Raw genomic sequence first — 21590 nt, 5'->3', positions numbered from 1 at the left:
AATATTTTATTTTTGATATACTATTTGCAAATTCCATATGTCGTTTCGGCGAGACAACTGGAAACAACGTGCCGGATACTCGGACCATTTGCGGCAAGACCGTCATTACTGAATGGGAACGGTGCAAAACCGGTCTTTTGGCATTCATAGTGCATTGTGGGCCCCTCGATATTACTACATTTATCCGGGGCAGCGACAGATCTAGAAAGGAATAACTCCGCTCACCTGGGATCTTGTGCACGGTTACCAAGGGAGGAAAGTTGCATACACCGGTTTTTCAAATCTGAAAGAATTAATGGAGGGGAGCAAGATAGTGAGTGCATAAAGATTAAAGCGAACAAGAAGCAAACGTGTGCGATCATACCAGCACTAATGCACCGGATCCCATCAGAACTCCGAAGTTAAGCGTGCTTGGGTGAGAGTAGTACTAGGATGGGTGACCTCCTGGGAAGTCCTCGTGTTGCACCCCAATTTTATTAATATTTTATTTTTGATATACTATTCGCAAATTCCATATGTCGTTTCGGCGAGACAACAGGAAACAATGTGCCGGATACTCGGACCATTTGCGGAACGACTGTCATTACTGAATGGGAACGGTGCAAAACCGGGATTTTGGCATTCGTCGTGCATTGTGGGCCCCGTGATATTACTACATTTATCCGAGGATGCGGCAGATCTAGAAAGGAATAACTCCGCTCACCTGGAGCTCGTGCACGGTAACCAAGGGAGGAAAGTTGCATACACCGTTTTTTCAAGTCTGAAAGAATTAATGGAGGGGAGCAAGATAGTGAGTGCATAAAGATTAAAGCGAACAAGAAGAAAACGTGTGCGATCATACCAGCACTAATGCACCGGATCCCATCAGAACTCCGAAGTTAAGCGTGCTTGGGCGAGAGTAGTATTAGGATGGGTGACCTCCTGTGAAGTCCTCATGTTGCACCCCAATTTTATTAATATTTTATTTTTGATATACTATTTGCAAATTCCATATGTCGTTTCGGCGAGACAACTGGAAACAACGTGCCGGATACTCGGACCATTTGCGGCACGACCGTCATTACTGAATGGGAACGGTGCAAAACCGGTCTTTTGGCATTCATAGTGCATTGTGGGCCCCACGATATTACTACATTTATCCGGGGCAGCGACAGATCTAGAAAGGAATAACTCCGCTCACCTGGGAGCTTGTGCACGGTTACCAAGGGAGGAAAGTTGCATACACCGTTTTTTCAAGTCTGAAAGAATTAATGGAGGGGAGCAAGATAGTGAGTGCATAAAGATTAAAGCGAACAAGAAGCAAACGGGTGCGATCATACCAGCACTAATGCACCGGATCCCATCAGAACTCCGAAGTTAAGCGTGCTTGGGCGAGAGTAGTACTAGGATGGGTGACCTCCTGGGAAGTCCTCGTGTTGCACCCCAATTTTATTAATATTTTATTTTTGATATACAATTTGCAAATTCCATATGTCGTTTCGGCGAGACAACAGGAAATAACGTGCCGGATACTCGGACCATTTGCGGAACGACTGTCATTACTGAATGGGAACGGTGCAAAACCGGGCTTTTGGCATTCGTCGTGCATTGTGGGCCCCACGATATTACTACATTTATCCGGGGATGCGGCAGATCTAGAAAGGAATAACTCCGCTCACCTGGGAGCTTGTGCACGGTAACCAAGGGAGGAAAATTGTATACACCGTTTTTTCAAGTCTGAAAGAATTAACGGAGGGGAGCAAGATAATGAGTGCATAAAGATTAAAGCGAACAAGAAGCAAACGGGTGCGATCATACTAGCACTAATGCACCGGATCCCATCAGAACTACGAAGTTAAGCGTGCTTTGGCGAGGGTAGTACTAGGATGGGTGACCTCCTGGGAAGTCCTCGTGTTGCACCCCAATTTTATTAATATTTTATTTTTGATGTACTATTTGCAAATTCCATATGTCGTTTCGGCGAGACAACAGGATACAACGTGCCGGATACTCGGACCATTTGCGGAACGACTGTCATTACTGAATGGGAACGGTGCAAAACCGGGCTTTTGGCATTCGTCGTGCATTGTGGGCCCCACGATATTACTACATTTATCCGGGGATGCGGCAGATCTAGAAAGGAATAACTCCGCTCACCTGGGAGCTTGTGCACGGTAACCCAGGGAGGAAAGTTGTATACACCGTTTTTTCAAGTCTGAAAGAATTAACGGAGGGGAGCAAGATAATGAGTGCATAAAGATTAAAGCGAACAAGAACCAAACGGGTGCGATCATACTAGCACTAATGCACCGGATCCCATCAGAACTCCGAAGTTAAGCGTGCTTGGGCGAGAGTAGTACTAGGATGGGTGACCTCCTGGGCAGTCCTCGTGTTGCACCCCAATTTTATTAATATTTTATTTTTTATATACTATTTGCAAATTCTATATGTCGTTTCGGCGAGACAACAAGAAACAACGTGCCGGATACTCGGACCATTTGCGGAACGACTGTCATTACTGAATGGGAACGGTGCAAAACCGGGCTTTTGGCATTCGTCGTGCATTGTGGGCCCCACGATATTACTACATTTATCCGGGAATGCGGCAGATCTAGAAAGGAATAACTCCGCTCACCTGGGAGTTTGTGCACGGTAACCAAGGGAGGAAAGTTGCATACACCGTTTTTTCAAATCTGAAAGAATTAATGGAGGGGAGCAAGATAGTGAGTGCATAAAGATTAAAGCGAACAAGAAGAAAACGGGTGCGATCATACCAGCACTAATGCACCGGATCCCATCAGAACTCCGAAGTTAAGCGTGCTTGGGCGAGAGTAGTACTAGGATGGGTGACCTCCTGGGAAGTCCTCATGTTGCACCCCAATTTTATTAATATTTTATTTTTGATATACTATTTGCAAATTCCATATGTCGTTTCGGCGAGACAACTGGAAACAACGTGCCGGATACTCGGACCATTTGCGGCACGACCGTCATTACTGAATGGGAACGGTGCAAAACCGGTCTTTTGGCATTCATAGTGCATTGTGGGCCCCACGATATTACTACATTTATCCGGGGCAGCGACAGATCTAGAAAGGAATAACTCCGCTCACCTGGGAGCTTGTGCACGGTTACCAAGGGAGGAAAGTTGCATACACCGTTTTTTCAAATCTGAAAGAATTAACGGAGGGGAGCAAGATAATGAGTGCATAAAGATTAAAGCGAACAAGAAGCAAACGGGTGCGATCATACCAGCACTAATGCACCGGATCCCATCAGAACTCCGAAGTTAAGCGTGCTTGGGCGAGAGTAGTACTAGGATGGGTGACCTCCTGGGAAGACCTCGTGTTGCACCCCAATTTTATTAATACTTTATTTTTGATATACTATTTGCAAATTCCATATGTCGTTTCGGCGAGACAACAGGAAACAATGTGCCGGATACTCGGACCATTTGCGGAACGACTGTCATTACTGAATGGGAACGGTGCAAAACCGGGCTTTTGGCATTCGTCGTGCATTGTGGGCCCCATGATATTACTACATTTATCCGGGGATGCGGCAGATCTAGAAAGGAATAACTCCGCTCACCTGGGAGCTTGTGCACGGTAACCCAGGGAGGAAAATTGTATACACCGTTTTTTCAAGTCTGAAAGAATTAACGGAGGGGAGCAAGATAATGAGTGCATAAAGATTAAAGCGAACAAGAACCAACCGGGTGCGATCATACTAGCACTAATGCACCGGATCCCATCAGAACTCCGAAGTTAAGCGTGCTTGGGCGAGAGTAGTACTAGGATGGGTGACCTCCTGGGCAGTCCTCGTGTTGCACCCCAATTTTATTAATATTTTATTTTTGATATACTATTTGCAAATTCTATATGTCGTTTCGGCGAGACAACAGGAAACAACGTGCCGGATACTCGGACCATTTGCGGAACGACTGTCATTACTGAATGGGAACGGTGCAAAACCGGGCTTTTGGCATTCGTCGTGCATTGTGGGCCCCACGATATTACTACATTTATCCGGGAATGCGGCAGATCTAGAAAGGAATAACTCCGCTCACCTGGGAGCTTGTGCACGGTAACCAGGGGAGGAAAGTTGCATACACCGTTTTTTCAAATCTGAAAGAATTAATGGAGGGGAGCAAGATAGTGAGTGCATAAAGATTAAAGCGAACAAGAAGAAAACGGGTGCGATCATACCATCACTAATGCACCGGATCCCATCAGAACTCCGAAGTTAAGCGTGCTTTGGCGAGAGTAGTACTAGGATGGGTGACCTCCTGGGAAGTCCTCGTGTTGCACCCCAATTTTATTAATATTTTATTTTTGATATACTATTTGCAAATTCCATATGTCGTTTCGGCGAGACAACTGGAAACAACGTGCCGGATACTCGGACCATTTGCGGCACGACCGTCATTACTGAATGGGAACGGTGCAAAACCGGTCTTTTGGCATTCATAGTGCATTGTGGGCCCCACGATATTACTACATTTATCCGGGGCAGCGACAGATCTAGAAAGGAATAACTCCGCTCACCTGGGAGCTTGTGCACGGTTACCAAGGGAGGAAAGTTGCATACACCGTTTTTTCAAATCTGAAAGAATTAACGGAGGGGAGCAAGATAATGAGTGCATAAAGATTAAAGCGAACAAGAAGCAAACGGGTGCGATCATACCAGCACTAATGCACCGGATCCCATCAGAACTCCGAAGTTAAGCGTGCTTGGGCGAGAGTAGTACTAGGATGGGTGACCTCCTGGGAAGACCTCGTGTTGCACCCCAATTTTATTAATACTTTATTTTTGATATACTATTTGCAAATTCCATATGTCGTTTCGGCGAGACAACAGGAAACAATGTGCCGGATACTCGGACCATTTGCGGAACGACTGTCATTACTGAATGGGAACGGTGCAAAACCGGGCTTTTGGCATTCGTCGTGCATTGTGGGCCCCATGATATTACTACATTTATCCGGGGATGCGGCAGATCTAGAAAGGAATAACTCCGCTCACCTGGGAGCTTGTGCACGGTAACTCAGGGAGGAAAATTGTATACACCGTTTTTTCAAGTCTGAAAGAATTAACGGAGGGGAGCAAGATAATGAGTGCATAAAGATTAAAGCGAACAAGAACCAACCGGGTGCGATCATACTAGCACTAATGCACCGGATCCCATCAGAACTCCGAAGTTAAGCGTGCTTGGGCGAGAGTAGTACTAGGATGGGTGACCTCCTGGGAAGTCCTCGTGTTGCACCCCAATTTTATTAATATTTTATTTTTGATATACTATTTGCAAATTCTATATGTCGTTTCGGCGAGACAACAGGAAACAACGTGCCGGATACTCGGACCATTTGCGGAACGACTGTCATTACTGAATGGGAACGGTGCAAAACCGGGCTTTTGGCATTCGTCGTGCATTGTGGGCCCCACGATATTACTACATTTATCCGGGAATGCGGCAGATCTAGAAAGGAATAACTCCGCTCACCTGGGAGCTTGTGCACGGTAACCAAGGGAGGAAAGTTGCATACACCGTTTTTTCAAATCTGAAAGAATTAATGGAGGGGAGCAAGATAGTGAGTGCATAAAGATTATAGCGAACAAGAAGAAAACGGGTGCGATCATACCAGCACTAATGCACCGGATCCCATCAGAACTCCGAAGTTAAGCGTGCTTGGGCGAGAGTAGTACTAGGATGGGTGACCTCCTGGGAAGTCCTCATGTTGCACCCCAATTTTATTAATATTTTATTTTTGATATACTATTTGCAAATTCCATATGTCGTTTCGGCGAGACAACTGGAAACAACGTGCCGGATACTCGGACCATTTGCGGCACGACCGTCATTACTGAATGGGAACGGTGCAAAACCGGTCTTTTGGCATTCATAGTGCATTGTGGGCCCCACGATATTAATACATTTATCCGGGGCAGCGACAGATCTAGAAAGGAATAACTCCGCTCACCTGGGAGCTTGTGCACGGTTACCAAGGGAGGAAAGTTGCATACACCGTTTTTTCAAGTCTGAAAGAATTAATGGAGGGGAGCAAGATAGTGAGTGCATAAAGATTAAAGCGAACAAGAAGAAAAGGGGTGCGATCATACCAGCACTAATGCACCGGATCTCATCAGAACTCCGAAGTGAAGCGTGCTTGGGCGAGAGTAGTACTACGATGGGTGACCTCCTGGGAAGTCCTCGTGTTGCACCCCAATTTTATTAATATTTTATTTTTGATATACAATTTGCAAATTCCATATGTCGTTTCGGCGAGACAACAGGAAATAACGTGCCGGATACTCGGACCATTTGCGGAACGACTGTCATTACTGAATGGGAACGGTGCAAAACCGGGCTTTTGGCATTCGTCGTGCATTGTGGGCCCCACGATATTACTACATTTATCCGGGGATGCGGCAGATCTAAAAAGGAATAACTCCGCTCACCTGGGAGCTTGTGCACGGTAACCAAGGGAGGAAAATTGTATACACCGTTTTTTCAAGTCTGAAAGAATTATCGGAGGGGAGCAAGATAATGAGTGCATAAAGATTAAAGCGAACAAGAAGCAAACGGGTGCGATCATACTAGCACTAATGCACCGGATCCCATCAAAACTCCAAAGTTAAGCGTGCTTGGGCAAGGGTAGTATTAGGATGGGTGACCTCCTGTGAAGTCCTCGTGTTGCACCCCAATTTTATTAATATTTTATTTTTGATATACTATTTGCAAATTCCATATGTCGTTTCGGCGAGACAATAGGAAACAACGTGCCGGATACTCGGACCATTTGCGGAACGACTGTCATTACTGAATGGGAACAGTGCAAAACCGGGCTTTGGGCATTCGTCGTGCATTGTGGGCCCCACGATATTACTACATTTATCCGGGGATGCGGCAGATCTAGAAAGGAATAACTCCGCTCACCTGGGAACTTGTGCACGGTTACCAAGGGAGGAAATTTGCATACACCATTTTTTCAAATGTGAAAGGATTAATGGAGGGGAGCAAGACAGTGAGTGCATAAAGATTTCTGCGAACAAGACGCAAACGGGTGCGATCATACCAGAACTAATGCACCGGATCCCATCAGAACTCCGAAGTTAAGCGTGCTTGGGTGAGAGTAGTATTAGGATGGGTGACCTCCTGCGAAGTCCTCGTGTTGCACCCCAATTTTATTAATATTTTATTTTTGATATACTATTTGCAAATTCCATATGTCGTTTCGGCGAGACAACTAGAAACAACGTGCCGGATACTCTGTCCATTTGCGGAACGACCGTCATTACTGAATGGGAACGGTGCAATACCGGGCTTTTGGCATTCGTCGTGTATTGTGGGCCCCGCGATATTACTGCATTTATCCGGGGATGCGGCAGATCTAGAAAGGAATAACTCCGCTCACCTGGGAGCTTGTGCACGGTTACCAAGGGAGGAAAGTTGCATACACCGTTTTTTCAAGTCTGAAAGAATTAATGGAGGGGAGCAAGATAGTGAGTGCATAAAGATTCCTGCGAACAAGATGCAAACGGGTTCGATCATACCAGCACTAATGCACCGGATCCCATCAGAACTCCGAAGTTAAGCGTGCTTGGGCGAGAGTAGTATTAGGATGGGTGACCTCCTGGGAAGTCCTCGTGTTGCACACCAATTTTATTAATATTTTATTTTTGATATACTATTTGCAAATTCTAAATGTCGTTTCGGCGAGACAATTGGAAACAACGTGCCGGATACTCGGACCATTTGCGGCACGACCGTCATTACTGAATGGGAACGGTGCAAAACTGGGCTTTAGGCATTCGTCGTGCATTGTGGGGCCCGTGATATTACTACATTTATCCGAGGATGCGGCAGATATAGAAAAGGAATAACTTCGCTCACCTGGGAGCTTGTGCACGGTTACCAAGGGAGGAAAGTTGCATAAACCGTTTTTTCAAGTCTGAAAGAATTAATGGAGGGGAGCAAGATAGTGAGTGCATAAAGATTAAAGCGAACAAGAAGCAAACAGGTGCGAGCATACCAGCACTAATGCACCGGATCCCATCAGAACTCCGAAGTTAAGTGTGCTTGGGCGAGAGTAGTACTAGGATGGGTGACCTCCTGGGAAGTCCTCGTGTTGCACCCCAATTTTATTAATATTTTATTTTTGATATACTATTTGCAAATTCTATATGTCGTTTCGGCGAGACAACTGGAAACAACGTGCCGGATACTCGGACCATTTGCGGCACGACCGTCATTACTGAATTGGAACGGTGCAAAACTGGGCTGTAGGCATTCGTCGTGCATTGTGGGCCCCGTGATATTACTACATTTATCCGAGGATGCGGCAGATATAGAAAAGGAATAACTCCGCTCACATGGGAGCTTGTGCACGGTTACCAAGGGAGGAAAGTTGCATAAACCGTTTTTTCAAGTCTGAAAGAATAAATGGAGGGGAGCAAGATAGTGAGTGCATAAAGATTAAAGCGAACAAGAAGCAAACGGGTGCGATCATACCAGCACTAATGCACCGGATCCCATCAGAACTCCGAAGTTAAGCGTGCTTGGGCGAGAGTAGTACTAGGATGGGTGACCTCCTGGGAAGTCTTCGTGTTGCACCCCAATTTTATTAATATTTTATTTTTGATATACTATTTGCAAATTCCATATGTCGTTTCGGCGAGACAACAGGAAACAACGTGCCGGATACTCGGACCATTGGCGGAACGACCGTCATTACTGAATGAGAACGGTGCAAAACCGGTCTTTTGGCATTCGTCGTGCATTGTGGGCCCCGCGATATTACTACATTTATCCGGGGATGCGGCAGATCTAGAAAGGAATAACTCCGCTCACCTGGGAGCTTGTGCACGGTTACCAAGGGAGGAAAGTTGCATACACCGTTTTTTCAAGTCTGAAAGAATTAATGGAGGGGAGCAAGATAGTGAGTGCATAAAGATTAAAGCGAACAAGAAGAAAACCGGTTCGATCATACCAGCACTAATGCACCGGATCCCATCAGAACTCCGAAGTTAAGCGTGCTTGGGCGAGAGTAGTACTAGGATGGGTGACCTCCTGGGAAGTCCTCGTGTTGCAACCCAATTTTATTAATATTTTATTATTGATATACTATTTGCAAATTCCATATGTCGTTTCGGCGAGACAACTGGAAACAACGTGCCGGATACTCGGACCATTTGCGGCACGACCGTCATTACTGAATGGGAACGGTGCAAAACCTTTCTTTTGGCATTCGTCGTGCATTGTGGGCCCCATGATATTACTACATTTATCCGGGGCAGCGACAGATCTAGAAAGGACTAACTCCGCTCACCTGGGAGCTTGTGCACGGTTACCAAGGGAGGAAAGTTGCATACACCGTTTTTTCAAATCTGAAAGAATTAATGGAGGGGAGGCAAGATAGTGATTGCATAAAGATTAAAGCGAACAAGAAGCAAACGGGTGCGATCATACCAGCACTAATGCACCGGATCCCATCAGAACTCCGAAGTTAAGCGTGCTTGGGCGTGAGTAGTACTAGGATGGGTGACCTGGGAAGTCCTCGTGTTGCACCCCAATTTTATTAATATTTTATTTTTGATATACTATATGCAAATTCCATATGTCGTTTCGGCGAGACAACAGGAAACAACGTGCCGGATACTCGGACCATTTGGGGAACGACCGTCATTACTGAATGGGAACGGTGCAAAACAGGGCGTTTGGCATTCGTCGTGCATTGTGGGCCCCATGATATTACTACATTTATCCGGGGATGCGGCAGATCTAGAAAGGAATAAATCTGCTCACCTGGGAGCTTGTGCACGGTAACCAAGGGAGGAAAGTTGTATACACCGTTTTTTCAAGTCTGAAAGAATTAACGGAGGGGAGCAAGATAATGAGTGCATAAAGATTAAAGCGAACAAAAGCAAACGGGTGCGATCATACTAGTACTAATGCACCGGATCCCATCAGAACTCCGAAGTTAAGCGTGCTTGGGCGAGAGTAGTATTAGGATGGGTGACCTCCTGGGAAGTCCTCGTGTTGCACCCCAATTTTAGTAATATTTTATTTTTGATATACTATTTGCAAATTCCATATGTCGTTTCGGCGAGACAACAGGAAACAACGTGCCGGATACTCGGACCATTTGCGGCACGACCGTCATTACTGAATGGGAACGGTGCAAAACCGGTCTTTTGGCATTCATAGTGCATTGTGGGCCCCACGATATTACTACATTTATCCGGGGCAGCGACAGATCTAGAAAGGAATAACTCCGCTCACCTGGGAGCTTGTGCACGGTTACCAAGGGAGGAAAGTTGCATACACCGTTTTTTCAAGTCTGAAAGAATTAATGGAGGGGAGCAAGATAGTGAGTGCATAAAGATTAAAGCGAACAAGAAGCAAACGGGTGCGATCATACCAGCACTAATGCACCGGATCCCATCAGAACTCCGAAGTTAAGCGTGCTTGGGCGAGAGTAGTACTAGGATGGGTGACCTCCTGGGAAGTCCTCGTGTTGCACCCCAATTTTATTAATATTTTATTTTTGATATACTATTGGCAAATTCCATATGTCGTTTCGGCGAGACAACTGGAAACAACGTGCCGGATACTCGGACCATTTGCGGCAAGACCGTCATTACTGAATGGGAACGGTGCAAAACCGGTCTTTTGGCATTCGTAGTGCATTGTGGGCCCCACGATATTACTACATTTATCCGGGGAAGCGACAGATCTAGAAAGGAATAACTCCGCTCACCTGGGATCTTGTGCACGGTTACCAAGGGAGGAAAGTTGCATACACCGGTTTTTCAAATCTGAAAGAATTAATGGAGGGGAGCAAGATAGTGAGTGCATAAAGATTAAAGCGAACAAGAAGCAAACGGGTGCGATCATACCAGCACTAATGCACCGGATCCCATCAGAACTCCGAAGTTAAGCGTGCTTGGGCGAGAGTAGTACTAGGATGGGTGACCTCCTGGGAAGTCCTCGTGTTGCACCCCAATTTTATTAATATTTTATTTTTGATATACTATTGGCAAATTACATATGTCGTTTTGGCGAGACAACAGGAAACAATGTGCCGGATACTCGGACCATTTGCGGAACGACTGTCATTACTGAATGGGAACGGTGCAAAACCGGGCTTTTGGCATTCGTCGTGCATTGTGGGCCCCGTGATATTACTACATTTATCCGAGGATGCGGCAGATCTAGAAAGGAATAACTCCGCTCACCTGGGACTCGTGCACGGTAACCAAGGGAGGAAAGTTGCATACACCGTTTTTTCAAGTCTGAAAGAATTAATGGAGGGGAGCAAGATAGTGAGTGCATAAAGATTAAAGCGAACAAGAAGAAAACGTGTGCGATCATACCAGCACTAATGCACCGGATCCCATCAGAACTCCGAAGTTAAGCGTGCTTGGGCGAGAGTAGTACTAGGATGGGTGACCTCCTGGGAAGTCCTCGTGTTGCACCCCAATTTTATTAATATTTTATTTTTGATATACTATTTGCAAATTCCATATGTCGTTTCGGCGAGACAACTGGAAACAACGTGCCGGATACTCGGACCATTTGCGGAACGACTGTCATTACTGAATGGGAACGGTGCAAAACCGGGCTTTTGGCATTCGTCGTGCATTGTGGGCCCCACGATATTACTACATTTATCCGGGAATGCGGCAGATCTAGAAAGGAATAACTCCGCTCACCTGGGAGCTTGTGCACGGTAACCAAGGGAGGAAAGTTGCATACACCGTTATTTCAAATCTGAAAGAATTAATGGAGGGGAGCAAGATAGTGAGTGCATAAAGATTAAAGCGAACAAGAAGAAAACGGGTGCGATCATACCAGCACTAATGCACCGGATCCCATCAGAACTCCGAAGTTAAGCGTGCTTGGGCGAGAGTAGTACTAGGATGGGTGACCTCCTGGGAAGTCCTCGTGTTGCACCCCAATTTTATTAATATTTTATTTTTGATATACTATTTGCAAATTCCATATGTCGTTTCGGCGAGACAACTGGAAACAACGTGCCGGATACTCGGACCATTTGCGGCACGACCGTCATTACTGAATGGGAACGGTGCAAAACCGGTCTTTTGGCATTCATAGTGCATTGTGGGCCCCACGATATTACTACATTTATCCGGGGCAGCGACAGATCTAGAAAGGAATAACTCCGCTCACCTGGGAGCTTGTGCACGGTTACCAAGGGAGGAAAGTTGCATACACCGTTTTTTCAAATCTGAAAGAATTAACGGAGGGGAGCAAGATAATGAGTGCATAAAGATTAAAGCGAACAAGAAGCAAACGGGTGCGATCATACCAGCACTAATGCACCGGATCCCATCAGAACTCCGAAGTTAAGCGTGCTTGGGCGAGAGTAGTACTAGGATGGGTGACCTCCTGGGAAGACCTCGTGTTGCACCCCAATTTTATTAATACTTTATTTTTGATATACTATTTGCAAATTCCATATGTCGTTTCGGCGAGACAACAGGAAACAATGTGCCGGATACTCGGACCATTTGCGGAACGACTGTCATTACTGAATGGGAACGGTGCAAAACCGGGCTTTTGGCATTCGTCGTGCATTGTGGGCCCCATGATATTACTACATTTATCCGGGGATGCGGCAGATCTAGAAAGGAATAACTCCGCTCACCTGGGAGCTTGTGCACGGTAACCCAGGGAGGAAAGTTGTATACACCGTTTTTTCAAGTCTGAAAGAATTAACGGAGGGGAGCAAGATAATGAGTGCATAAAGATTAAAGCGAACAAGAACCAACCGGGTGCGATCATACTAGCACTAATGCACCGGATCCCATCAGAACTCCGAAGTTATGCGTGCTTGGGCGAGAGTAGTACTAGGATGGGTGACCTCCTGGGCAGTCCTCGTGTTGCACCCCAATTTTATTAATATTTTATTTTTTATATACTATTTGCAAATTCTATATGTCGTTTCGGCGAGACAACAGGAAACAACGTGCCGGATACTCGGACCATTTGCGGAACGACTGTCATTACTGAATGGGAACGGTGCAAAACCGGGCTTTTGGCATTCGTCGTGCATTGTGGGCCCCACGATATTACTACATTTATCCGGGAATGCGGCAGATCTAGAAAGGAATAACTCCGCTCACCTGGGAGCTTGTGCACGGTAACCAAGGGAGGAAAGTTGCATACACCGTTTTTTCAAATCTGAAAGAATTAATGGAGGGGAGCAAGATAGTGAGTGCATAAAGATTAAAGCGAACAAGAAGAAAACGGGTGCGATCATACCAGCACTAATGCACCGGATCCCATCAGAACTCCGAAGTTAAGCGTGCTTGGGCGAGAGTAGTACTAGGATGGGTGACCTCCTGGGAAGTCCTCATGTTGCACCCCAATTTTATTAATATTTTATTTTTGATATACTATTTGCAAATTCCATATGTCGTTTCGGCGAGACAACTGGAAACAACGTGCCGGATACTCGGACCATTTGCGGCACGACCGTCATTACTGAATGGGAACGGTGCAAAACCGGTCTTTTGGCATTCATAGTGCATTGTGGGCCCCACGATATTACTACATTTATCCGGGGCAGCGACAGATCTAGAAAGGAATAACTCCGCTCACCTGGGAGCTTGTGCACGGTTACCAAGGGAGGAAAGTTGCATACACCGTTTTTTCAAGTCTGAAAGAATTAACGGAGGGGAGCAAGATAATGAGTGCATAAAGATTAAAGCGAACAAGAAGCAAACGGGTGCGATCATACCAGCACTAATGCACCGGATCCCATCAGAACTCCGAAGTTAAGCGTGCTTGGGCGAGAGTAGTACTAGGATGGGTGACCTCCTGGGAAGACCTCGTGTTGCACCCCAATTTTATTAATACTTTATTTTTGATATACTATTTGCAAATTCCATATGTCGTTTCGGCGAGACAACAGGAAACAATGTGTCGGATACTCGGACCATTTGCGGAACGACTGTCATTACTGAATGGGAACGGTGCAAAACCGGGCTTTTGGCATTCGTCGTGCATTGTGGGCCCCATGATATTACTACATTTATCCGGGGATGCGGCAGATCTAGAAAGGAATAACTCCGCTCACCTGGGAGCTTGTGCACGGTAACCCAGGGAGGAAAATTGTATACACCGTTTTTTCAAGTCTGAAAGAATTAACGGAGGGGAGCAAGATAATGAGTGCATAAAGATTAAAGCGAACAAGAACCAAACGGGTGCGATCATACTAGCACTAATGCACCGGATCCCATCAGAACTCCGAAGTTAAGCGTGCTTGGGCGAGAGTAGTACTAGGATGGGTGACCTCCTGGGAAGTCCTCGTGTTGCACCCCAATTTTATTAATATTTTATTTTTGATATACTATTTGCAAATTCTATATGTCGTTTCGGCGAGACAATAGGAAACAACGTGCCGGATACTCGGACCATTTGCGGAACGACTGTCATTACTGAATGGGAACGGTGCAAAACCGGGCTTTGGGCATTCGTCGTGCATTGTGGGCCCCACGATATTACTACATTTATCCGGGGATGCGGCAGATCTAGAAAGGAATAACTCCGCTCACCTGGGAGCTTGTGCACGGTTACCAAGGGAGGAAAGTTGCATACACCATTTTTTCAAATCTGAAAGGATTAATGGAGGGGAGCAAGACAGTGAGTGCATAAAGATTACTGCGAACAAGACGCAAACGGGTGCGATCATACCAGAACTAATGCACCGGATCCCATCAGAACTCCGAAGTTAAGCGTGCTTGGGCGAGAGTAGTATTAGGATGGGTGACCTCCTGGGAAGTCCTCGTGTTGCACCCCAATTTTATTAATATTTTATTTTTGATATACTATATGCAAATTCCATATGTCGTTTCGGCGAGACAACAGGAAACAACGTGCCGGATACTCGGACCATTTGGGGAACGACCGTCATTACTGAATGGGAACGGTGCAAAACAGGGCGTTTGGCATTCGTCGTGCATTGTGGGCCCCATGATATTACTACATTTATCCGGGGATGCGGCAGATCTAGAAAGGAATAAATCCGCTCACCTGGGAGCTTGTGCACGGTAACCAAGGGAGGAAAGTTGTATACACCGTTTTTTCAAGTCTGAAAGAATTAACGGAGGGGAGCAAGATAGTGAGTGCATAAAGATTAAAGCGAACAAAAGCAAACGGGTGCGATCATACTAGTACTAATGCACCGGATCCCATCAGAACTCCGAAGTTAAGCGTGCTTGGGCGAGAGTAGTAGTAGGATGGGTGACCTCCTGGGAAGTCCTCGTGTTGCACCCCAATTTTAGTAATATTTTATTTTTGATATACTATTTGCAAATTCCATATGTCGTTTCGGCGAGACAACAGGAAACAACGTGCCGGATACTCGGACCATTTGCGGCACGACCGTCATTACTGAATGGGAACGGTGCAAAACCGGTCTTTTGGCATTCATAGTGCATTGTGGGCCCCACGATATTACTACATTTATCCGGGGCAGCGACAGATCTAGAAAGGAATAACTCCGCTCACCTGGGAGCTTGTGCACGGTTACCAAGGGAGGAAAGTTGCATACACCGTTTTTTCAAATCTGAAAGAATTAATGGAGGGGAGCAAGATAGTGAGTGCATAAAGATTAAAGCGAACAAGAAGCAAATGGGTGCGATCATACCAGCACTAATGCACCGGATCCCATCAGAACTCCGAAGTAAGCGTGCTTGGGCGAGAGTAGTACTAGGATGGGTGACCTCCTGGGAAGTCCTCGTGTTGCACCCCAATTTTATTAATATTTTATATTTGATATACTATTGGCAAATTCCATACGTCGTTTCGGCGAGACAACTGGAAACAACGTGCCGGATACTCGGACCATTTGCGGCAAGACCGTCATTACTGAATGGGAACGGTGCAAAACCGGTCTTTTGGCATTCATAGTGCATTGTGGGCCCCACGATATTACTACATTTATCCGGGGCAGCGACAGATCTAGAAAGGAATAACTCCGCTCACCTGGGAGCTTGTGCACGGTTACCAAGGGAGGAAAGTTGCATACACCGTTTTTTCAAGTCTGAAAGAATTAATGGAGGGGAGCAAGATAGTGAGTGCATAAAGATTAAAGCGAACAAGAAGCAAACGGGTGCGATCATACCAGCACTAATGCACCGGATCCCATCAGAACTCCGAAGTTAAGCGTGCTTGGGCGAGAGTAGTACTAGGATGGGTGACCTCCTGGGAAGTCCTCGTGTTGCACCCCAATTTTATTAATATTTTATTTTTGATATACTATTGGCAAATTACATATGTCGTTTCGGCGAGACAACAGGAAACAATGTGCCGGATACTCGGACCATTTGCGGAACGACTGTCATTACTGAATGGGAACGGTGCAAAACCGGGCTTTTGGCATTCGTCGTGCATTGTGGGCCCCGTGATATTACTACATTTATCCGAGGATGCGGCAGATCTAGAAAGGAATAACTCCGCTCACCTGAAGCTTGTGCACGGTAACCAAGGGAGGAAAGTTGCATACACCGTTTTTTCAAGTCTGAAAGAATTAATGGAGGGGAGCAAGATAGTGAGTGGATAAAGATTAAAGCGAACAAGAAGAAAACGTGTGCGATCATACCAGCACTAATGCACCGGATCCCATCAGAACTCCGAAGTTAAGCGTGCTTGGGCGAGAGTAGTACTAGGATGGGTGACCTCCTGGGAAGTCCTCATGTTGCACCCCAATTTTATTAATATTTTATTTTTGATATACTATTTGCAAATTCCATATGTCGTTTCGGCGAGACAACTGGAAATAACGTGCCGGATACTCGGACCATTTGCGGCACGACCGTCATTACTGAATGGGAACGGTGCAAAACCGGTCTTTTGGCATTCATAGTGCATTGTGGGCCCCACGATATTACTACATTTATCCGGGGCAGCGACAGATCTAGAAAGGAATAACTCCGCTCACCTGGGAGCTTGTGCACGGTTACCAAGGGAGGAAAGTTGCATACACCGTTTTTTCAAGTCTGAAAGAATTAATGGAGGGGAGCAAGATAGTGAGTGCATAAAGATTAAAGCGAACAAGAAGCAAACGGGTGCGATCATACCAGCACTAATGCACCGGATCCCATCAGAACTCCGAAGTTAAGCGTGCTTGGGCGAGAGTAGTACTAGGATGGGTGACCTCCTGGGAAGTCCTCGTGTTGCACCCCAATTTTATTAATATTTTATTTTTGATATACAATTTGCAAATTCCATATGTCGTTTCGGCGAGACAACAGGAAATAACGTGCCGGATACTCGGACCATTTGCGGAACGACTGTCATTACTGAATGGGAACGGTGCAAAACCGGGCTTTTGGCATTCGTCGTGCATTGTGGGCCCCACGATATTACTACATTTATCCGGGGATGCGGCAGATATAGAAAGGAATAACTCCGCTCACCTGGGAGCTTGTGCACGGTAACCAAGGGAGGAAAGTTGTATACACCGTTTTTTCAAGTCTGAAAGAATTAACGGAGGGGAGCAAGATAATGAGTGCATAAAGATTAAAGCGAACAAGAAGCAAACGGGTGCGATCATACTAGCACTAATGCACCGGATCCCATCAGAACTCCGAAGTTAAGCGTGCTTGGGCGAGAGTAGTACTAGGATGGGTGACCTCCTGGGCAGTCCTCGTGTTGCACCCCAATTTTATTAATATTTTATTTTTTATATACTATTTGCAAATTCTATATGTCGTTTCGGCGAGACAACAGGAAACAACGTGCCGGATACTCGGACCATTTGCGGAACGACTGTCATTACTGAATGGGAACGGTGCAAAACCGGGCTTTTGGCATTCGTCGTGCATTGTGGGCCCCACGATATTACTACATTTATCCGGGAATGCGGCAGATCTGGAAAGGAATAACTCCGCTCACCTGGGAGCTTGTGCACGGTAACCAAGGGAGGAAAGTTGCATACACCGTTTTTTCAAATCTGAAAGAATTAATGGAGGGGAGCAAGATAGTGAGTGCATAAAGATTAAAGCGAACAAGAAGAAAACGGGTGCGATCATACCATCACTAATGCACCGGATCCCATCAGAACTTCGAAGTTAAGCGTGCTTGGGCGAGAGTAGTACTAGGATGGGTGACCTCCTGGGAAGTCCTCATGTTGCACCCCAATTTTATTAATATTTTATTTTTGATATACTATTTGCAAATTCCATATGTCGTTTCGGCGAGACAACTGGAAAAAACGTGCCGGATACTCGGACCATTTGCGGCACGACCGTCATTACTGAATGGGAACGGTGCAAAACCGGTCTTTTGGCATTCATAGTGCATTGTGGGCCCCACGATATTACTACATTTATCCGGGGCAGCGACAGATCTAGAAAGGAATAACTCCGCTCACCTGGGAGCTTGTGCACGGTTACCAAGGGAGGAAAGTTGCATACACCGTTTTTTCAAATCTGAAAGAATTAACGGAGGGGAGCAAGATAATGAGTGCATAAAGATTAAAGCGAACAAGAAGCAAACGGGTGCGATCATACCAGCACTAATGCACCGGATCCCATCAGAACTCCGAAGTTAAGCGTGCTTGGGCGAGAGTAGTACTAGGATGGGTGACCTCCTGGGAAGACCTCGTGTTGCACCCCAATTTTATTAATACTTTATTTTTGATATACTATTTGCAAATTCCATATGTCGTTTCGGCGAGACAACAGGAAACAATGTGCCGGATACTCGGACCATTTGCGGAACGACTGTCATTACTGAATGGGAACGGTGCAAAACCGGGCTTTTGGCATTCGTCGTGCATTGTGGGCCCCATGATATTACTACATTTATCCGGGAATGCGGCAGATCTAGAAAGGAATAACTCCGCTCACCTGGGAGCTTGTGCACGGTAACCAAGGGAGGAAAGTTGCATACACCGTTTTTTCAAATCTGAAAGAATTAACGGAGGGGAGCAAGATAATGAGTGCATAAAGATTAAAGCGAACAAGAAGCAAACGGGTGCGATCATACCAGCACTAATGCACCGAATCCCATCAGAACTCCGAAGTTAAGCGTGCTTGGGCGAGAGTAGTACTAGGATGGGTGACCTCCTGGGAAGACCTCGTGTTGCACCCCAATTTTATTAATACTTTATTTTTGATATACTATTTGCAAATTCCATATGTCGTTTCGGCGAGACAACAGGAAACAATGTGCCGGATACTCGGACCATTTGCGGAACGACTGTCATTACTGAATGGGAACGGTGCAAAACCGGGCTTTTGGCATTCGTCGTGCATTGTGGGCCCCACGATATTACTACATTTATCCGGGAATGCGGCAGATCTAGAAAGGAATAACTCCGCTCACCTGGGAGCTTGTGCACGGTAACCAAGGGAGGAAAGTTGCATACACCGTTTTTTCAAATCTGAAAGAATTAATGGAGGGGAGCAAGATAGTGAGTGCATAAAGATTATAGCGAACAAGAAGAAAACGGGTGCGATCATACCAGCACTAATGCACCGGATCCCTTCAGAACTCCGAAGTTAAGCGTGCTTGGGCGAGAGTAGTACTAGGATGGGTGACCTCCTGGGAAGTCCTCATGTTGCACCCCAATTTTATTAATATTTTATTTTTGATATACTATTTGCAAATTCCATATGTCGTTTCGGCGAGACAACTGGAAACAACGTGCCGGATACTCGGACCATTTGCGGCACGACCGTCATTACTGAATGGGAACGGTGCAAAACCGGTCTTTTGGCATTCATAGTGCATTGTGGGCCCCACGATATTACTACATTTATCCGGGGCAGCGACAGATCTAGAAAGGAATAACTCCGCTCACCTGGGAGCTTGTGCACGGTTACCAAGGGAGGAAAGTTGCATACACCGTTTTTTCAAGTCTGAAAGAATTAATGGAGGGGAGCAAGATAGTGAGTGCATAAAGATTAAAGCGAACAAGAAGAAAAGGGGTGCGATCATACCAGCACTAATGCACCGGATCCCATCAGAACTCCGAAGTGAAGCGTGCTTGGGCGAGAGTAGTACTAGGATGGGTGACCTCCTGGGAAGTCCTCGTGTTGCACCCCAATTTTATTAATATTTTATTTTTGATATACAATTTGCAAATTCCATATGTCGTTTCGGCGAGACAACAGGAAATAACGTGCCGGATACTCGGACCATTTGCGGAACGACTGTCATTACTGAATGGGAACGGTGCAAAACCGGGCTTTTGGCATTCGTCGTGCATTGTGGGCCCCACGATATTACTACATTTATCCGGGGATGCGGCAGATCTAAAAAGGAATAACTCCGCTCACCTGGGAGCTTGTGCACGGTAACCAAGGGAGGAAAATTGTATACACCGTTTTTTCAAGTCTGAAAGAATTATCGGAGGGGAGCAAGATAATGAGTGCATAAAGATTAAAGCGAACAAGAAGCAAACGGGTGCGATCATACTAGCACTAATGCACCGGATCCCATCAAAACTCCGAAGTTAAGCGTGCTTGGGCAAGGGTAGTATTAGGATGGGTGACCTCCTGGGAAGTCTTCGTGTTGCACCCCAATTTTATTAATATTTTATTTTTGATATACTATTTGCAAATTCCATATGTCGTTTCGGCGAGACAATAGGAAACAACGTGCCGGATACTCGGACCATTTGCGGAACGACTGTCATTACTGAATGGGAACAGTGCAAAACCGGGCTTTGGGCATTCGTCGTGCATTGTGGGCCCCACGATATTACTACATTTATCCGGGGATGCGGCAGATCTAGAAAGGAATAACTCCGCTCACCTGGGAACTTGTGCACGGTTACCAAGGGAGGAAATTTGCATACACCATTTTTTCAAATCTGAAAGGATTAATGGAGGGGAGCAAGACAGTGAGTGCATAAAGATTTCTGCGAACAAGACGCAAACGGGTGCGATCATACCAGCACTAATGCACCGGATCCCATCAGAACTCCGAAGTTAAGCGTGCTTGGGTGAGAGTAGTATTAGGATGGGTGACCTCCTGCGAAGTCCTCGTGTTGCACCCCAATTTTATTAATATTTTATTTTTGATATACTATTTGCAAATTCCATATGTCGTTTCGGCGAGACAACTAGAAACAACGTGCCGGATACTCTGTCCATTTGCGGAACGACCGTCATTACTGAATGGGAACGGTGCAAAACCGGGCTTTTGGCATTCGTCGTGTATTGTGGGCCCCGCGATATTACTGCATTTATCCGGGGATGCGGCAGATCTAGAAAGGAATAACTCCGCTCACCTGGGAGCTTGTGCACGGTTACCAAGGGAGGAAAGTTGCATACACCGTTTTTTCAAGTCTGAAAGAATTAATGGAGGGGAGCAAGATAGTGAGTGCATAAAGATTCCTGCGAACAAGATGCAAACGGGTTCGATCATACCAGCACTAATGCACCGGATCCCATCAGAACTCCGAAGTTAAGCGTGCTTGGGCGAGAGTAGTATTAGGATGGGTGACCTCCTGGGAAGTCCTCGTGTTGCACACCAATTTTATTAATATTTTATTTTTGATATACTATTTGCAAATTCTAAATGTCGTTTCGGCGAGACAATTGGAAACAACGTGCCGGATACTCGGACC

General features: G+C 45.9%; 43 non-coding genes and 2 pseudogenes across 43 annotated transcripts; all 45 read left to right on the top strand.

Annotated features, from left to right (window-relative positions):
• Positions 1 to 350: 350 nt before the first annotated feature.
• On the top strand, positions 351 to 469 carry LOC148858398 (5S ribosomal RNA). The gene has a single exon (XR_016096625.1). It is a non-coding gene; the product is annotated as a 5S ribosomal RNA (ribosomal RNA).
• A 358-nt stretch (positions 470 to 827) lies between these two features.
• Positions 828 to 946, top strand: LOC148858397 (5S ribosomal RNA). The gene has a single exon (XR_016097912.1). It is a non-coding gene; the product is annotated as a 5S ribosomal RNA (ribosomal RNA).
• A 359-nt stretch (positions 947 to 1305) lies between these two features.
• LOC148858396 (5S ribosomal RNA) lies at positions 1306 to 1424 on the top strand. Its single transcript, XR_016095976.1, has one exon. It is a non-coding gene; the product is annotated as a 5S ribosomal RNA (ribosomal RNA).
• A 359-nt stretch (positions 1425 to 1783) lies between these two features.
• On the top strand, positions 1784 to 1902 carry LOC148858395 (5S ribosomal RNA). Its single transcript, XR_016097362.1, has one exon. It is a non-coding gene; the product is annotated as a 5S ribosomal RNA (ribosomal RNA).
• A 359-nt stretch (positions 1903 to 2261) lies between these two features.
• Positions 2262 to 2380, top strand: LOC148858394 (5S ribosomal RNA). Its single transcript, XR_016096855.1, has one exon. It is a non-coding gene; the product is annotated as a 5S ribosomal RNA (ribosomal RNA).
• A 359-nt stretch (positions 2381 to 2739) lies between these two features.
• Positions 2740 to 2858, top strand: LOC148858393 (5S ribosomal RNA). Its single transcript, XR_016096464.1, has one exon. It is a non-coding gene; the product is annotated as a 5S ribosomal RNA (ribosomal RNA).
• A 359-nt stretch (positions 2859 to 3217) lies between these two features.
• LOC148858392 (5S ribosomal RNA) lies at positions 3218 to 3336 on the top strand. The gene has a single exon (XR_016097952.1). It is a non-coding gene; the product is annotated as a 5S ribosomal RNA (ribosomal RNA).
• Positions 3337 to 3695: 359 nt separating this feature from the next.
• LOC148858391 (5S ribosomal RNA) lies at positions 3696 to 3814 on the top strand. Its single transcript, XR_016096854.1, has one exon. It is a non-coding gene; the product is annotated as a 5S ribosomal RNA (ribosomal RNA).
• A 359-nt stretch (positions 3815 to 4173) lies between these two features.
• Positions 4174 to 4292, top strand: LOC148858390 (5S ribosomal RNA). The gene has a single exon (XR_016097410.1). It is a non-coding gene; the product is annotated as a 5S ribosomal RNA (ribosomal RNA).
• Positions 4293 to 4651: 359 nt separating this feature from the next.
• LOC148858389 (5S ribosomal RNA) lies at positions 4652 to 4770 on the top strand. Its single transcript, XR_016097840.1, has one exon. It is a non-coding gene; the product is annotated as a 5S ribosomal RNA (ribosomal RNA).
• Positions 4771 to 5129: 359 nt separating this feature from the next.
• LOC148858388 (5S ribosomal RNA) lies at positions 5130 to 5248 on the top strand. The gene has a single exon (XR_016095793.1). It is a non-coding gene; the product is annotated as a 5S ribosomal RNA (ribosomal RNA).
• A 359-nt stretch (positions 5249 to 5607) lies between these two features.
• On the top strand, positions 5608 to 5726 carry LOC148858387 (5S ribosomal RNA). The gene has a single exon (XR_016096463.1). It is a non-coding gene; the product is annotated as a 5S ribosomal RNA (ribosomal RNA).
• A 359-nt stretch (positions 5727 to 6085) lies between these two features.
• On the top strand, positions 6086 to 6204 carry LOC148858386 (5S ribosomal RNA). Its single transcript, XR_016096226.1, has one exon. It is a non-coding gene; the product is annotated as a 5S ribosomal RNA (ribosomal RNA).
• A 359-nt stretch (positions 6205 to 6563) lies between these two features.
• LOC148858385 (5S ribosomal RNA) lies at positions 6564 to 6682 on the top strand (annotated as a pseudogene).
• Positions 6683 to 7041: 359 nt separating this feature from the next.
• LOC148858384 (5S ribosomal RNA) lies at positions 7042 to 7160 on the top strand. Its single transcript, XR_016097745.1, has one exon. It is a non-coding gene; the product is annotated as a 5S ribosomal RNA (ribosomal RNA).
• Positions 7161 to 7519: 359 nt separating this feature from the next.
• Positions 7520 to 7638, top strand: LOC148858383 (5S ribosomal RNA). Its single transcript, XR_016097811.1, has one exon. It is a non-coding gene; the product is annotated as a 5S ribosomal RNA (ribosomal RNA).
• A 360-nt stretch (positions 7639 to 7998) lies between these two features.
• Positions 7999 to 8117, top strand: LOC148858382 (5S ribosomal RNA). The gene has a single exon (XR_016097102.1). It is a non-coding gene; the product is annotated as a 5S ribosomal RNA (ribosomal RNA).
• A 360-nt stretch (positions 8118 to 8477) lies between these two features.
• Positions 8478 to 8596, top strand: LOC148858381 (5S ribosomal RNA). Its single transcript, XR_016095788.1, has one exon. It is a non-coding gene; the product is annotated as a 5S ribosomal RNA (ribosomal RNA).
• Positions 8597 to 8956: 360 nt separating this feature from the next.
• On the top strand, positions 8957 to 9074 carry LOC148858380 (5S ribosomal RNA). Its single transcript, XR_016097729.1, has one exon. It is a non-coding gene; the product is annotated as a 5S ribosomal RNA (ribosomal RNA).
• Positions 9075 to 9434: 360 nt separating this feature from the next.
• On the top strand, positions 9435 to 9550 carry LOC148858379 (5S ribosomal RNA). The gene has a single exon (XR_016097247.1). It is a non-coding gene; the product is annotated as a 5S ribosomal RNA (ribosomal RNA).
• A 358-nt stretch (positions 9551 to 9908) lies between these two features.
• LOC148858378 (5S ribosomal RNA) lies at positions 9909 to 10027 on the top strand. The gene has a single exon (XR_016096872.1). It is a non-coding gene; the product is annotated as a 5S ribosomal RNA (ribosomal RNA).
• A 359-nt stretch (positions 10028 to 10386) lies between these two features.
• Positions 10387 to 10505, top strand: LOC148858377 (5S ribosomal RNA). Its single transcript, XR_016095965.1, has one exon. It is a non-coding gene; the product is annotated as a 5S ribosomal RNA (ribosomal RNA).
• Positions 10506 to 10864: 359 nt separating this feature from the next.
• LOC148858376 (5S ribosomal RNA) lies at positions 10865 to 10983 on the top strand. Its single transcript, XR_016095954.1, has one exon. It is a non-coding gene; the product is annotated as a 5S ribosomal RNA (ribosomal RNA).
• Positions 10984 to 11341: 358 nt separating this feature from the next.
• LOC148858375 (5S ribosomal RNA) lies at positions 11342 to 11460 on the top strand. Its single transcript, XR_016095904.1, has one exon. It is a non-coding gene; the product is annotated as a 5S ribosomal RNA (ribosomal RNA).
• A 359-nt stretch (positions 11461 to 11819) lies between these two features.
• Positions 11820 to 11938, top strand: LOC148858374 (5S ribosomal RNA). Its single transcript, XR_016095943.1, has one exon. It is a non-coding gene; the product is annotated as a 5S ribosomal RNA (ribosomal RNA).
• Positions 11939 to 12297: 359 nt separating this feature from the next.
• On the top strand, positions 12298 to 12416 carry LOC148858373 (5S ribosomal RNA). Its single transcript, XR_016097725.1, has one exon. It is a non-coding gene; the product is annotated as a 5S ribosomal RNA (ribosomal RNA).
• A 359-nt stretch (positions 12417 to 12775) lies between these two features.
• LOC148858372 (5S ribosomal RNA) lies at positions 12776 to 12894 on the top strand. Its single transcript, XR_016097855.1, has one exon. It is a non-coding gene; the product is annotated as a 5S ribosomal RNA (ribosomal RNA).
• A 359-nt stretch (positions 12895 to 13253) lies between these two features.
• LOC148858371 (5S ribosomal RNA) lies at positions 13254 to 13372 on the top strand. Its single transcript, XR_016096462.1, has one exon. It is a non-coding gene; the product is annotated as a 5S ribosomal RNA (ribosomal RNA).
• A 359-nt stretch (positions 13373 to 13731) lies between these two features.
• LOC148858370 (5S ribosomal RNA) lies at positions 13732 to 13850 on the top strand. Its single transcript, XR_016097605.1, has one exon. It is a non-coding gene; the product is annotated as a 5S ribosomal RNA (ribosomal RNA).
• A 359-nt stretch (positions 13851 to 14209) lies between these two features.
• On the top strand, positions 14210 to 14328 carry LOC148858369 (5S ribosomal RNA). Its single transcript, XR_016095792.1, has one exon. It is a non-coding gene; the product is annotated as a 5S ribosomal RNA (ribosomal RNA).
• A 359-nt stretch (positions 14329 to 14687) lies between these two features.
• LOC148858368 (5S ribosomal RNA) lies at positions 14688 to 14806 on the top strand. The gene has a single exon (XR_016096676.1). It is a non-coding gene; the product is annotated as a 5S ribosomal RNA (ribosomal RNA).
• A 358-nt stretch (positions 14807 to 15164) lies between these two features.
• LOC148858367 (5S ribosomal RNA) lies at positions 15165 to 15283 on the top strand. Its single transcript, XR_016096781.1, has one exon. It is a non-coding gene; the product is annotated as a 5S ribosomal RNA (ribosomal RNA).
• A 359-nt stretch (positions 15284 to 15642) lies between these two features.
• LOC148858366 (5S ribosomal RNA) lies at positions 15643 to 15760 on the top strand. Its single transcript, XR_016097104.1, has one exon. It is a non-coding gene; the product is annotated as a 5S ribosomal RNA (ribosomal RNA).
• Positions 15761 to 16119: 359 nt separating this feature from the next.
• Positions 16120 to 16238, top strand: LOC148858365 (5S ribosomal RNA). The gene has a single exon (XR_016095932.1). It is a non-coding gene; the product is annotated as a 5S ribosomal RNA (ribosomal RNA).
• A 358-nt stretch (positions 16239 to 16596) lies between these two features.
• On the top strand, positions 16597 to 16715 carry LOC148858364 (5S ribosomal RNA). The gene has a single exon (XR_016097046.1). It is a non-coding gene; the product is annotated as a 5S ribosomal RNA (ribosomal RNA).
• Positions 16716 to 17074: 359 nt separating this feature from the next.
• LOC148858363 (5S ribosomal RNA) lies at positions 17075 to 17193 on the top strand. The gene has a single exon (XR_016095921.1). It is a non-coding gene; the product is annotated as a 5S ribosomal RNA (ribosomal RNA).
• A 359-nt stretch (positions 17194 to 17552) lies between these two features.
• Positions 17553 to 17671, top strand: LOC148858362 (5S ribosomal RNA). The gene has a single exon (XR_016096853.1). It is a non-coding gene; the product is annotated as a 5S ribosomal RNA (ribosomal RNA).
• Positions 17672 to 18030: 359 nt separating this feature from the next.
• Positions 18031 to 18149, top strand: LOC148858361 (5S ribosomal RNA). Its single transcript, XR_016097911.1, has one exon. It is a non-coding gene; the product is annotated as a 5S ribosomal RNA (ribosomal RNA).
• A 359-nt stretch (positions 18150 to 18508) lies between these two features.
• Positions 18509 to 18627, top strand: LOC148858360 (5S ribosomal RNA). The gene has a single exon (XR_016097493.1). It is a non-coding gene; the product is annotated as a 5S ribosomal RNA (ribosomal RNA).
• A 359-nt stretch (positions 18628 to 18986) lies between these two features.
• LOC148858359 (5S ribosomal RNA) lies at positions 18987 to 19105 on the top strand. The gene has a single exon (XR_016096418.1). It is a non-coding gene; the product is annotated as a 5S ribosomal RNA (ribosomal RNA).
• Positions 19106 to 19464: 359 nt separating this feature from the next.
• Positions 19465 to 19583, top strand: LOC148858358 (5S ribosomal RNA). The gene has a single exon (XR_016097027.1). It is a non-coding gene; the product is annotated as a 5S ribosomal RNA (ribosomal RNA).
• Positions 19584 to 19942: 359 nt separating this feature from the next.
• Positions 19943 to 20061, top strand: LOC148858357 (5S ribosomal RNA). Its single transcript, XR_016095748.1, has one exon. It is a non-coding gene; the product is annotated as a 5S ribosomal RNA (ribosomal RNA).
• A 359-nt stretch (positions 20062 to 20420) lies between these two features.
• On the top strand, positions 20421 to 20539 carry LOC148858356 (5S ribosomal RNA; annotated as a pseudogene).
• Positions 20540 to 20898: 359 nt separating this feature from the next.
• Positions 20899 to 21017, top strand: LOC148858355 (5S ribosomal RNA). Its single transcript, XR_016097074.1, has one exon. It is a non-coding gene; the product is annotated as a 5S ribosomal RNA (ribosomal RNA).
• A 359-nt stretch (positions 21018 to 21376) lies between these two features.
• LOC148858354 (5S ribosomal RNA) lies at positions 21377 to 21495 on the top strand. Its single transcript, XR_016097810.1, has one exon. It is a non-coding gene; the product is annotated as a 5S ribosomal RNA (ribosomal RNA).
• Positions 21496 to 21590: the final 95 nt, after the last annotated feature.

This window comes from Nelumbo lutea, chromosome 4 (assembly GCF_056320005.1).
Source record: "Nelumbo lutea isolate HS-2025 chromosome 4, American lotus-T2T, whole genome shotgun sequence".
Classification (NCBI taxonomy): domain Eukaryota; kingdom Viridiplantae; phylum Streptophyta; class Magnoliopsida; order Proteales; family Nelumbonaceae; genus Nelumbo; species Nelumbo lutea.
This window is presented reverse-complemented; position numbering and strand designations above follow the sequence as displayed.